General features: G+C 44.6%; 2 long non-coding RNA genes across 3 annotated transcripts in view; one reads left to right on the top strand and one right to left on the bottom strand.

The window, feature by feature from the left end:
- LOC309363457 overlaps positions 1 to 14,165 on the top strand; it is a 141,872-nt gene that overhangs the window by 41,312 nt on the left and 86,395 nt on the right. For both annotated transcript variants that reach the window (XR_014165355.1, XR_014165356.1), the window contains one exon: positions 1,505 to 1,577. This is a non-coding gene — a long non-coding RNA (uncharacterized lncRNA). The remainder of the gene's footprint in view (positions 1 to 1,504; positions 1,578 to 14,165) is intronic.
- Positions 1 to 14,165, bottom strand: part of LOC309363796 — a 143,411-nt gene that overhangs the window by 99,281 nt on the left and 29,965 nt on the right. The gene's annotated exons all lie outside the window — the stretch shown is intronic.

Raw genomic sequence — 14,165 nt, 5'->3', positions numbered from 1 at the left:
CTCACTTGAATCACCCAAGCTTATTTTCAGGTTCTGTAATACTAAAAGGCACCCACAACCCATTAATTTACAATTTAGAGATGTTAAGGAAATTAAAAGCATAAATCATATTAAATAGGGCTACACAAAAGTTCAACTCCAGCTATTTTGCTTACATCAGTAATTTGAATCCAGGATCCAGGGCTTCTCCTGGACTCCTTCCCCCTTCCCTTTAAAGTTATAGCTATTTGCAGGCCTATCCCAAATACGGCGACCAGATAGCAGCACAGCCAGCCAGCTTTTATGCCCTGTGAGTGGACCAGACCAAAGACTAGCCCAGCCAGGTCCCCATTCTTCTGGGCTCTGAGCAGCCCATGTAAAATTTAAAATGATTGGTGAGCAATCCCACCAGCCCCTGCAGCTGGCTGAGTCCAGTACTGATGTCAAATGTAAGCATCCCCCCCCCTGCCGCCGCCTCTTCATTATATAAAATGCACAAATAAGACCAGAAACTAATTGGTTGCTACTGCAGTCCTGCTAGAATTGGGGTTGCATGTTTGGACTGTCTTGCCCCAGTCAGCAACCTGACCACTGAATTCTGCACCGTCTGCTGTTTCTGTCTTCAAAGGCAGCCCCATGCATACAGCATTGCAGTAATCCAACCGAGAGACTGCCAGAGTGGGCAGTGCAGTTGTTCATTGGAAACGGGATCCTTCAGAAGGGAAGCCAATGGGTCTCCCAACTCACAGCCCTGCAGCTTAAATTTGCTCTCACCAATTACAGCAATTTTACAGGACTCTTAGAGGCGTGAGGGTGCACTTGAAAAAAACATTTTTTAAAAAAACCCCAAATGCTTCCGAGCACATTGATTTTGTGAAAGTTCCCTCTGCTATATTTCCTCTATTACCCAGCCTTGGAATAAATGGGACCCCATAAATGGGGACATCACACCTGTCATTAAATGCAAGGAAGCTTTGAAGACTTTTCTTGGCAATTGCTGTAACTGCTCATGTATGCAAAGCCTGACACATGTGAATTGGCAATGTGGTGCATATTTGGTCATGTTGTCCAGGTGGTGCTCATCTGTTTCAGTGGAAAAAATCAAGATAGGCATTAAAAAAAGACACAAAACTCTTGTGCTTCTTTTTAAATCTTGGAATTTCACAGCCATTCTAGTCTAAATATGTCAGCTAACCCCACAACCTGAATACTATCGGTTGATACCATACACCAGCTCTGATACAGCCATGACTTACTCCCAACTCCTCTAGCTCCAGGTCAGCTTACTTGAGGTGGAACCTGACCCTAAACCTGTCTTAGACCATGTCATCTGCCTCTGGTGTTTTTGACCTTTTTCATGCTTGTGCCACAATTGGAACCCCAGTTGCAGCCTATCTTAAAAACTGGCCGCAGACGACAGGAGTATTTTCTCCAGAATAGACTAGAATGTTGAGGGATCCTGGTGGATTTCTCTGAGACAAGAGCAGAGCAATGGAGTTTGATACATAGTCTTGATCTTTTGCAGTCAAGAAATGGGGAGGGATATCCCAAATCAACTGAGGAAAATCGGGATCGAGGTGGAGGACCTGCAGCTTGTAGTAAGTAGAATTACTTTGTTACCTTAGTCAAAACAAAAAAAAATTCCTTCCAGTAGCACCTTAAAGACCAACTAAGTTAGTTCTTGGTATGAGCTTTCGTGTGCATGCACACTTCTTCAGATATACTGAAACAGAAGTCACCAGACCCTTCTATATAGTGAGAAGGTGGGGAGGGGTATTACTCAGAAGGGTGGTGGGAATGGGTGATTGGCAGATAGCTGTGATGAGCCTGTTGACGACTCTTAACGACTGCAATAGGTCTTACAGGAAAAAGCAAGGGGTGAGAAGGTGAAAAGTGGCTTTGTCATGTATAATGAGATAAGAATCCAATGTCTTTGTTCAGACCAGGTCTCTCCATGGTTTTAAGTTTGGTGATAAGTTGCAATTCAGCAGCTTCTCTTTCCAGTCTATTTCTGAAATTCCTTTGTAGTAAAACAGCTACTTTGAGATCTTGTATAGAATGTCCTGGGAGATTGAAGTGTTCTCCTACTGGTTTCTCTGTCTTGTGATTCCTGATGTCCGATTTATGTCCGTTTATTCTTTGGCGTAAGGTCTGGCCTGTTTGTCCAATATAGAGAGCTGAAGGACACTGTTGGCATTTGATGGCATACACAATGTTAGACAATGAGCAATTAAACAGTCCCGAGATGGTATGTGTGATGTTGTTGGGGCCAGTAATGGTGTTGTCCGGGTGTATGTGGCAGCAAAGTTGGCATCTGGGTTTATTGCAGGCTCTGGTGCCAGTGTCCATGTCCAGATGCCAACTTTGCTGCCACATACACCCGGACAACACCATTACTGGCCCCAACAACAAAGACATTGGATTCTTATCTCATTATACATGACAAAGCCATTTTTCACCTTCTCACCCCTTGCTTTTTCCTGTAAGACCTATTGCAGTTGTTAAGAGTCGTCAACAGGCTCATCACAGCTATCTGCCAATCACCCATTCCCACCACCCTTCTGAGTAATACCCCTCCCCACCTTCTCACTATATAGAAGGGTCTGGTGACTTCTGTTTCAGTATATCCGAAGAAGTGTGCATGCACATGAAAGCTCATACCAAGAACTAACTTAGTTGGTCTTTAAGGTGCTACTGGAAGGAATTTTTTTTGTTTTGACTATGGCAGACCAACACGGCTACCTATCTGTATTTTTTACCTTAATGTGTGATTTTAGCAATTTCTCTCTATGGTGCAGTTCTTCAGATGATGGAAGCAGATCTGTGACTGATCTTAATTTTTCACCTTCTGGGGCTGAAAGTGTTTGAATCAAGGTGAAAACTAATTTCAGTCCAGTTACCGTACCTAGTCTTAGTTGTGTTATGAATCAAGCTGGAAAATACATTTTAAAATGTTTAATACCCTGAATGCCAGGAGGTCTTGATTTCAAAGACTCGGTTTTCATTTAAAACAGAACTCTTTTTAAAGATCAGCCAAAGTTGGGTACTCAAAATGTCTAACAGCTATTAAAAATTTAGACTGTATGCTGGAGCATGGTACTAATAAGCATTCACTGCCTCCAATTTCAACATGGATGATTCAAGTGATCTAGTCTCATCAGTCCTTTAGCATTTTATATATTTTTCAAATGCAATTGGATACCCTAGTACATTATGCAAAATGAAATACAAGATGACAGTTTAGAAATCCATTCATCTCAATTCACAGCTTTATAACTTCCTGCTAGCTAAATGATATCAACACTGCTGAGATGTCAGAGTGGTTTAGTTCCAACATGATAGCAGGGTACATGTGAAAAGTGTTATGATGAAAACTGATGTCTTGAAAGCGACACAACACTTGCGCAGTGATCGTCATGGGCATTTGATTTTCAAATGCATCCTTTACAAATTGAGTTGGACAGTCCATTTTGTTACAAATACAGAAACGTTTCCATTTTTGTTATGAAATAAAAACAGGCCCTTGTGTGTTCTCTGTGCTAGATTTGGTATTGGGGAAATGTACACTTTTCATTCAGAAACAATGAAACCTGCAATTTCTTCTTCTAAGATTATGAGTTAAAGGTAAAGGTAAAGGGATCCCTGACCATTAGCTCCAGTCGTGGCTGCCCCTGGGGTTGCGGTGCTCATCTCGCTTTACTGGCCGAGGGAGCCGACATTTGTCCACAGACAGTTTTTGCGGGTCATGTGGCCAGCATGACTAAGCCGCTTCTGGCGGACCAGAGCAGTACACGGAAACACTGTTTACCTTCCCGCCGGAGTGGTACCTATTTATCTACTTGCACTTCGTGCAATTAGGCAGTGTTAAAGTGTGACATGGTGGAGGCCAAGGGAAACAGAGGCTCTTGTACAGAATAGTATATAGGAGAAGGAGAAGCTAGAGCACTTGGATTGCGTGGGATTGGTCTTTGAGTGGGGAGGAAAGAAGAATTCCTCAAGGTGTCATGTCAAAGAAAGGTCGGAAGATCTCAAGTGCTCACTGAAATCGCAGGATTTCAATCCTCCTTGGGTCTTCTCTGAATATGAGCCCATTGAGAACTGGGACAGACTCTACTTGGATGGGTCCAGGTGTCTAGCAAGTTGCTAAGCCTATCCCCACCACCACTTCAAAATCATGAAGTGTTCAAATAATGAAAAGGGTTGCAGGAGAGAGAAGAGTTAAAGACCTATAGCAATGCAGCAAACTCTGACAGGTAAATGAGAAGTAATGTTTACTTTTTAAAAATAACAATACATCACCTTCACAGTAGCCTGAAGATGTGCAATAATAGCTAACCAGAAACTCTCCATGCGCCTAATGTGGGGGAATTTATTGTGCGACTGAATTTTCTGTTACATTTACTGTAGATGTGCAGCTAGAATGATCATTTTCTGAATGTGAGGCAGTTACTGCTTCTAACATTTCATTTCCATTTAATAAAATGATTGGGAAACCCACTGGGTTTTTTTCTTTTTTAAAAAAACATGTAATATATAGGAGCCCATCAATGACAGCAAAAGAAAATAAAACCCAGTGTGCCTCTGTCTGCTGTATGTGATGTTGCACACAGAAAGCAAACAACTGTCGATATAACTGCAGAATCTTGCTCAAGCATGAAATGCCTGAAGACATGATCACACACTTCCCCTGGGTTGTGGAGTGGTTTTTCACAGGCACCAAGCAGAACCCAGCCTCCCCCCCCCGCCCCCGCTCTATCGCATTAACCACTGGCATGCTGGTGTGCTCCATTACAACCTCAGCTATTCTTATACAACCAGCAGCCTGCCGCTCTGGGGTCCTATCCATGGTACAAGAAGCTCGCAGTTTACGCTCACTTTACTTATGAGACCATAACCTTACATGGATGTGGCTAAATAAATAAGTAAATGACAAGCTGGGGAAACTCACAGTTCTCTGCATTTATTTATTCACTCCACCTTCACACCTAGCAGGTTTTCCTTGCTTGCAGGGCTTTGGGCAGGGAAACCGAGGGCTCTGACAACATTCCAGAGCCTTCACACCACCTTCCCAAAGCCCGGTAAACCCAGTGTCCCAGAGGGTGGTAAGGAAGGTGCCTCCTTGCATACTGGAGTCTGGCAAGGTTGTGGTATGGCCCTGGAAAACTCTCAGGACCCTCCTGCGATCTTTCCAGCTCTGGTAAGCAGCCCTCTGAGTTACATCTGAGTTCACTTTCAGACTTCCTCAACTGGTGACACCCTTCGTTTTGGCACATGACACTGGAATCCATTCATCTTATTGATCTTTTGTTCTGTCTTCTGAGGAGCTCAAGTAAGCATCCATGTGTATTTATTTGCCAGAGAGGCTTACATATATGACCTAGAAAAGAACGAATCAATGAGTGAGGAATAGGAGGAGGAGATGGACCACCCAACTCTGTTGGGTCAAGTTGCCATCACAGCTTTGCCTTAAAGAAATTTGAGGTGAATTTGAGGGTTCTGCCTCAAACATGTGATGTTTTTCAAGGACTTTTGATTTTAAAAAACCCACAATTGCTCAGGAGGCTTCTGTGCAAACATAAATTGCCACCTGAAATGAAAACTGAACATATTTGAAAGTTCCTCCTCAAACAAAACGTCCGAGGGAATTTTAATAAAGACAAATAATTGTTGTTCTGGCACATCTCTGCATTTGCAGCACTTCAGAAGCAATCCACTTACTCTGTCAAAGAGAAAGGATTGTGACCAGGTATATACCAGAAACATATTAAAAAATTGCAAAAGATGCTGAAAAAGAAGAAGACCACGACATATCTTAGTAACTGTAAAAATAAATAATAAAATCCCAGCAGCAGTGTTATATATGAGACAAAAATGATATAGAACATGAGCTGGGAGTTCAGCCAGCAGAGAATTGCTGTAATCAATTGCAGCCACAACAAAAGCATGAGGTCTCAGGCTGGTAATACTCTGAGATGGAGAAAAACAACTTTAGAAGTAGGTCTTTAATGTATTCCTTACAGGTCATTAGAATCAACAGTGACACTGAGTTTCTTGACAGAGTTGGTAGATAATAATTGGATATTAGCCATAACATTCACAAGAATCAATAAGTAATTTTGGTGGATATATCAATGCAATACTGCTTACATCTGAGTTCACTTTCAAACAGTTGGTGCTACAAAAGGGTAGCACTTTCTGTGTTGCTGATCATGCGATATTTCCTTGGGGATTAGAAAGATTTTGTTTTCATACATTGCCTCGAGGGCACATTCTCAGCTGTCAGTCATACAGATTTCTTCCTTGGTTTCTCCTCCTCCTCTGAACAGATAGGCAAGCGCATCTCTTTCTCTCAAACGCAGCTTTAACTAGACAGCTGTCAGTCATTTATATGAGCCACACATGCAAGCTCTGTGATAAATAATATTGCAATCAGATAAACTATATGGGCAAGAGCAACAAAAACCCTAAACAGAAACTTGCTAATTTATGCAAATCATTATTTGCATTATTGTTGAAGGTGGGAGTAAAAGTACTAAGCAAATGTCAATAGATAAAAGCAGAAACTGTCTTCAAAGTTTCATGATATAGCATTTCTCTGAACAGCAACATGTTACCAAATAAATTTTGGTATCTCAACAGATGAGAGAGTGGCTAATTGTTGCTAGATCTCAGCATATCCAAGTCTTCTATAAACACTGTTAAGTTGTGGGTGAACATATCAGACGACACAGTGATTCTCCAAACAGCTCTTGTTTATTCACAGGTCAGAACAGAACTAGACTGAAGGCCAGTACAACGTAACTGTAACAACTTTCTGTAACTATCCAATCATTGAATGCCACTTTCGATCCCTTTTTTTTGCATATGTGGACCTGAACTATCTACAGTATCCCCCTGCTGGCCTAGGGTGAGAACTTCAGTACATAACAAACACCAACATTTATTAATAAGATTCAGACATGGCAAAGCACCAATAGTAGGTCCCAGTTCGGTTTACAGAACTGTTTGGCCACACTTTGTGTTTGCTCAGCAAGTATTGCCTACAGGTTTCTTAAAGTAATATTACACCACAGTGGCAGACAGCATAATACTGTAAATATCATACCAGGTGTTATAAATATGACAGCTGCCTTTCAGTTGTGCTTCCGAGCACAATTCAAAGTGTGGGTGCTTATCTTGAAAGCCCCCAATGGCCTCGGCCCACAAGACTTGAAGGCGCGTCTCCACCCCCATTGCTCCGAGGGCCTTCTGCTGCCTGAAGCGAAAGGACAGGGAACCAGCAAAGGGCCTTCTTGGTAGTGTCTCCCGCCCTGTGGAATCCCCTCCCTTCAGATTTCAAGGAAATAAAGAATTACACAACTTTTAGAAGACATCTGAAGGCAGCCCTGTTTTGGGAGGTTTTAAACTATGGTTACCAGATTTTTTTCAATGAATCCGGGGACCCCTTTTTTTTTTTTTGACCCTGAGTAGCAACAGGGAGTCAGTAGTGGGGATGGTGAGGCGAAAGACCCTGGGCCCAAGCACACATGCATATTGTATAAAGGTGCAAAGCCCTTCTTTCGCACCCTGTGAAACATAAATGCCCTGAGTTTTTAAAAAACTGGGCTATGGTGTGCTGCCCACCAGTGACTTCCAAGCCTCCCCCAATCTCCTGCCCCCTTCCCACCTTGTTTTGACTGATCAAGGGAGGCTTGGGAGTTGTGGGCGGGTGGCCGTTTCCCAGTTTTTTAAAAAACGCAAAGCATTTATGTTTCACAGGGTGTGAAAGAAGGGCTTTGCACCTTGCCTGGCAGAAAACCACGTGCCTTGCGCCCCTCCTGGGCAACAGCCACCTGCCTGCGACTCCTGAGCCTCTCCCGATCTGTCAAAACAAAGAGAGAAGGGGGCAGAAGATCTGTACCGCTGGACGTCCCTGCTTCCCCCTCAGCAGTGGCGGCGGCAGCAAGCAGCTCCTGAAGCCATCCAGAGCCAACTGTGCTACCAGGCTGGCTCTGGGCTGCTGAGGCTGCCGCTGCCACGTTTCCCAGGGACAGATTTGCAAGTCTGGGGACTGTCCCCGGGAACCGGGGACACCTGGTAACTCTATTTTAAACACTTGATGTTTTTCCTATGTTTTTAGATATGCTATAAGCGGCCCAGAGTAAATGAAGTATAAACAACAACAACAACAAATCTCCACAGATTTGCACAAGGAACATCCTATTAAGACCAGGGGAGAATACCGCCATGCAACTGCAGGATACTCTGTATCCTGCACCCAGAGTGGACAAATACAAACGACCGAAGCACCTTCAGGTGAGTAAATCTCCTCCTCTACCTCCTCCTCCTTTTTGCTATTGCTTTGGGTATTAGGGCTATTATCATTTTACTCTTTATTAAATGTGTATACCGCCTTCCACCCACAGATCTCAGGGCGGTTCACAGAATAAAATCAAAATATAAAACCACCAAAGGGCTAGACAATATCGTTTCAAGCAGAGCTGGCTGGCCATCTCTCACAGATGCTTTGCAGGGGGTTGGACTAGATGACCCTTGGGATCCCTTCCAGCTCTAGACTTCTAGGATTCTATGGGATATATGTCAAGTGGAAGAACAGCACCACCTAGCAATACAGGCAAAATAATTGCAGGGCATAACTCAGATTACAAAACTGCGCCGATTTTTTGGTTCGTGGAATTCCCAAGCAATGCCAGGCGTAGGGCTACAAGTTAAAAATTAAATCCACACTGGAGGACTCAGAATACTATTTTCCTGCCTTTCCCCTGAGGATTTCTTTATGGGTCTTTTTTGATTTGCCAGTACCTTCTTTATGGGTAACAAAATGTTTTGGGGAAAATGAAGAGCTCTCTAAGGCTAGAATTAAAACAAAAAAAATTCCTTCCAGTAGCACCTTAAAGACCAACTAAGTTAGTTCTTGGTATGAGCTTTCGTGTGCATGCACGAAAAGAAGTATCTGAAGAAGTGTATCTGAAGAAGTGCGCATGCACACGAAAGCTCATACCAAGAACTAACTTAGTTGGTCTTTAAGGTGCTACTGGAAGGAATTTTTTTTTTGTTTTGACTATGGCAGACCAACACGGCTACCTATCTGTAACTAAGGCTAGAATTGTATGCACATTTTCATTTATTTCCTTGCAGTCTTTATAGGCTGCCCTCTGAGTGAGTTCTCAGAAATGCACAGCATTGTAGCATTGGGACACAGGTAAATCCCACTAAACTTTACAGGGGCGGAGAGTAGAACTGGACACACGGCTACCATTTTGCTCATGCACAACACATTCTAAGCAAGCATGGATACCATCAGGCTGGCCTGTGGTCTACTGAGAACGCTGCACAAATCACACAGGGCTTTGCAAGAGTGATTTGGTGCCCTGTTGGAAATCACATTCTAGATCCCATGGCATTGGCGTCTGCATTCTGACCCCTAGATTATTTCCCCTATCTATATTGCAAAGTTGCAGCAGTATTTTTTTAAAAAAATTGCCAGTTTTATTTTTTAGATATTTGTAAAAGGTTACTGAGGGACACAGGTGGCGCTGTGGGTTAAAGCCTCAGCGCCTAGGACTTGCTGATCGAAAGGTCGGCGGTTCGAATCCCTGCGGCGGGGTGCGCTCCCGCTGCTCGGTCCCAGCGCCTGCCAACCTAGCAGTTCGAAAGCACCTCCGGGTGCAAGTAGATAAATAGGGACCGCTTACCAGCGGGAAGGTAAACGGCGTTTCCGTGTGCAGCTCTGGCTCGCCAGAGCAGCGATGTCACACTGGCCATGTGACCCGGAAGTGTCTCCGGACAGCGCTGGCCCCTGGCCTCTTAAGTGAGATGGGCGCACAACCCCAGAGTCTGTCAAGACTGGCCCGTACGGGCAGGGGTACCTTTACCTTTACCTTTTAAAAGATTACTGAAGTGCAACTTTCTTCTCAACTGTGTGAATAATCAGAGAGGATGATTAACGCAGTTCCGATGGTACCTCTGCTCTGACTAAAAGCCGCTGTAGGTTTTAAGCGATGTTTAAATGATATGTTTTCCTTTCAGTGGCCACTGCCAACTGAGCCTTCTCAGTTTCTTGGGCAAATAAGTGTTGCTGGGACTGGGGATATATTATACATTACAGGGCATTATTTGCAAGTGAACTAAACATGCCACAAAGGAAAGTAAATTGGTGCCCATCATTACTTCTCAAATGAGGCGTCTCTGTGCAACATTCTCCATATCCCTGTGAAACTGCTTTGTTCAAAGTCTGGTAATCAGCAAGCACTGTGGGGAGCATAGGCAGATGGAGGGGGAGCCAGAAGGCTTAAATAGCTGCTGTTCCTGCTTCCTTTTCACAAGAGAGAAAGCGAGAAAGCACAGCCCCCTTGTTTGACCTTGATGTAAGACCCTTTAGAGTCCAGAGTCTCTGAGAATAGAACGTGGTGTTACTTTAGCCGTCATAACACTCTCAGTAAAGCCTTTCAAAGTATACTACGCTGCATTTGAGACCAGCTGAAGATACAGTTTTCCTAAAAGTACTGGGGCAGGTAGTACTTTGGTCCATCAAGACCGAAGGGAGCAAATGATGGCCCATATGCTTTGAGGATCAAACACAAATCTGTAGCTCAACATTTTTATGCTGGCCTTTCATTGGAATGGCAGGCTCACAGCTTGTGTTGACCAGCAAATCTAAGTGTGCATAAATCTAGGAATGCATGGGCAAAATCTAGAGCAGCTCACACTCTACATATTTGGTGATATACCACTCCATATTTTTTTTAAAGAAAGTCTTCTACAATTTCTTCTACAAGAAATTGACCCAACAGCCATTTATTAATTCTGATTATTGTCACTTCCATAACAGCCCTAAGGAAAATCAGATGTTTCCAGTGCTCAGGGTTAGATCTTAAAATATTTGTGGATTTGATCACGGCTCGGAAATTGGAATGAGCCAATCAAATGCCGTGTGAGTACGACAGACCCATATTGCTATAATATCAAAGGCATCTTCCATTCTAAGCTCGCAAAAAATAGTAATGTCTGAAATAGAAGACTGCACCAGGCTGGCAGTGTGTAATATAAATAAAAAGAGTTAATGATGGAATTCTAATATAGGTGCCAATAAGTTACCATGAGGGTACGGTAGCCCACAATCAAATTCTGGGCAATCAGGGCATCTTTGCAGTGTAAGAGCATCTACTCAAAGGGACTGTTCACACATGGTTCTTTCATCCAAAAGTGACGGTTTGCATGTGTGAATGTGTCATTGCTGATCAGACATCACTGACAGCTTTCCTTTTGTCTCACAGCATCTCTAACAATTGTTTTCAGTGACTTCAGCAGGGATGCGAAAACTCATCCATTCATTTATTTATTTCCATGAATCAACTTCTCTCTGCTATAGTTCCTGGATGTCCACCCAGACTGTGGAATCTCTTGTGTATATATACTTTTAAGAATTGCAAGCACATGGCACCCTTTCCTTTTAATGAACTGCATTTGCTTGCACCTTCAAATGCACACCTCCCTCCTCAGTTCTCCAATTACCTTGTACAAGTGTTTCCACTTCCAGCTACAAATAATTTGTTTTTGCAAACTGAAAGTGAGTCAGATAGAAACAGACAATGGATGTGTTTTGGAGAATTTAACACACCAGCGTAACTTTAATAGCCACACTGGAATCAAAGCTGTTGAATTGTTGTGACATCCCTGGGAGTTGGCCAGTTTGCACATTTCAGCTGCATTGAGCAATCAAGTGATGAGAAACCAAGGACTGCACATGCATGTGGGAGCTAGCTGTTAGTTTGGGTTCAATGCCAGTTCCTCAATCAGATTTTTAAAATACAGCCACAGTACTTAGTGGAAAAGAAGGGATAAAGAAGGGAAGCTGCAGCAGAGCAGACAAGGCAAGAAAGGAGAGGAGAGGCGGAAGTGAAATAATAGATGGCTGTTTTGGTCTCTGTGGCATTTTGTGTCCTGCGTGAGTAAGCTCTCCTCTGCTCACCTCAGATTAACTCAGAAGCTCTCTGAGGTTAGATCATATTACAAATCAATCCAAGGCTTGACGAGACTCTTCCCTTGTCCAAGATGACCCCTCCTTGCTTTAGAGTAGACCAAACTGTCCCCCATGCGGATAGATTCCCCCCCCTCCAATCCCTAGTTTTCCCGGGAGCAGCTCCTAGGCAAAGCAGTGAAAGAACATCTTTCTTTTGTTTCTGGCTTTGAGCCCAGATAACTCCAAGGGCACTTGTAGTCCTGTGAAAACTTGCTTTGACATTTCCACAGAAGGGTGAGAGAAGTTTAGTTTGGCACTTTTATATTCATAACTGAGGCAAATGTTTTATTTAGAAAATTATTTGATTTTTTAAATGACTGAGTTAGCAATACATTCAGAGCACAACCCACTGGGCGCGGAGCCCGGGACATTCACACGGATTTACTAACATTGACGGAATCCAGCCGTCATGAGATGGTGATTAGCATAGAAAAATGACACAGAAAGCCAGCTATATTTTCATGATGGTAAGAGCAGATCCTCTCTCTGCTCTCCCCCGATTTATTCTCCTTTGTTCTCTCCAGCCGCATGGCCGGGATAGCGGAGAAGCGCAGCACGTTTCTCCGCTATCCCGACGGCTTTTGAAGGCAGGCGGGGGAGCAAAGACTTTTGCCCCCCGCCGGCCTTCAGAAGAGGTCCAGGACCTCTTCTGAAGGCCGGCGGTGGGCCAACGTCTTTGTTCCCGACGGCCAGCATTTTAAAAGCGGTCCGGGATAGCGGGAAAGTGCAGCGCAATTCCCTGCTATCCCGGACCGCTTTTAAAATGCTGGCGGTGGGGAGCAAAGCCTTTCGGCCCCCGCCGGCCTTCCTGGACCTCTTCTGAAGGCCGGAGGGGGCAAAAGGCTTTGCTCCCCACCGCCAGCATTTAAAAGAGGTCCCCGGAGATTTCCCTATGGGCTTCCTTCTTGCGAAGCAAGCCCATAGGGAAATTCGTCTTGCGGAACGACTCAAAAACGGAAAACTCTTTCGTCTTGTGAGTTTTTCGTTTTGCGAGGCGTTCGTCTTGTGGGGCACCACTGTATTTGTAAATCGAAAGGATCCATTGACAGGCACACTATGAAGCATTATACCTGAATGACGGGCAAAAGGGGGCATGTGCATACACAGCCAGCATCTAGAAGCATGCAATAAACTGGTGAACATAATCATATTTTGTAGAAAAATATTATCCCTCCATATCTTATGATAATTTTCTCCCCTAAAAGTCTTATTCAACAACGCTGTTCTTATAGTTCGAGAGTGGCTGAGCCGTGGATGCTGCCAGCCAGAGTAGGATTCTGATGACAGCGGCTTGCCAGCTGATAAGGTGAAATATGGTGGTTTCAACTGGACTGGGTCGTCTGCTTCTCTTCCTTGTATAACGGTGCAGTAAAGGATGGCAAGGCAAATGGTTAGGAAGGCGCTTCTGCGGTTGAAGATGCTCGCCATGGCCGCACGCATCGAGCTGGAACCCACAAAGGCTTGTCCTCGACATACACTGCCGCGTCCCCTCGTCCCCACGTAATCAGCGGGCAGGTCCATGCCATGCGGGATCAGGCAAGCGTCGGTACACCACCAAGGGGCGGGGGAGTGCCTCCTCCTTCCTAAAATGCAATTCAGCGGGGGTATGAGTCCTGTTATGTGGATATAAAAGATGGTTAAGTACAAAAAGAACCTGGTGGACTGCCGAAGGGATATCTGCTGTTGGTATGCTTCGGCCGTCAAGCTGTTTAAGCAATAGTGTTTTGAACGTCAGATGTGCTCTTTCCACTATCGCTTGCCTTGTGGAGTTAAAGGGTATAAAGGTAAAGGTAAAGGTACCCCTGCCCGTAGGGGCCAGTCTTGACAGACTCTGGGGTTGTGCGCCCATCTCACTTAAGAGGCCAGGGGCCAGCGCTGTCCGGAGACACTTCCGGGTCACGTGGCCAGCGTGACATCGCTGCTCTGGCGAGCCAGAGCCGCACACGGAAACGCCGTTTGCCTTCCCGCTGGTAAGCGGTCCCTATTTATCTACTTGCACCCGGAGGTGCTTTCGAACTGCTAGGTTGGCAGGCGCTGGGACCGAGCAGCGGGAGCGCACCCCGCCGCAGGGATTCGAACCGCCGACCTTTCGATCGGCAAGCCCTAGGCGCTGAGGCTTTAACCCACAGCGCCACCTGCGTCCCAGTTAAAGGGTATACCATGA

The sequence above is a fragment of the Podarcis melisellensis genome (genome assembly GCF_964234715.1).
Source record: "Podarcis melisellensis genome assembly, chromosome: 1".
NCBI classification, from domain to species: domain Eukaryota; kingdom Metazoa; phylum Chordata; class Lepidosauria; order Squamata; family Lacertidae; genus Podarcis; species Podarcis melisellensis.
This window is presented reverse-complemented; position numbering and strand designations above follow the sequence as displayed.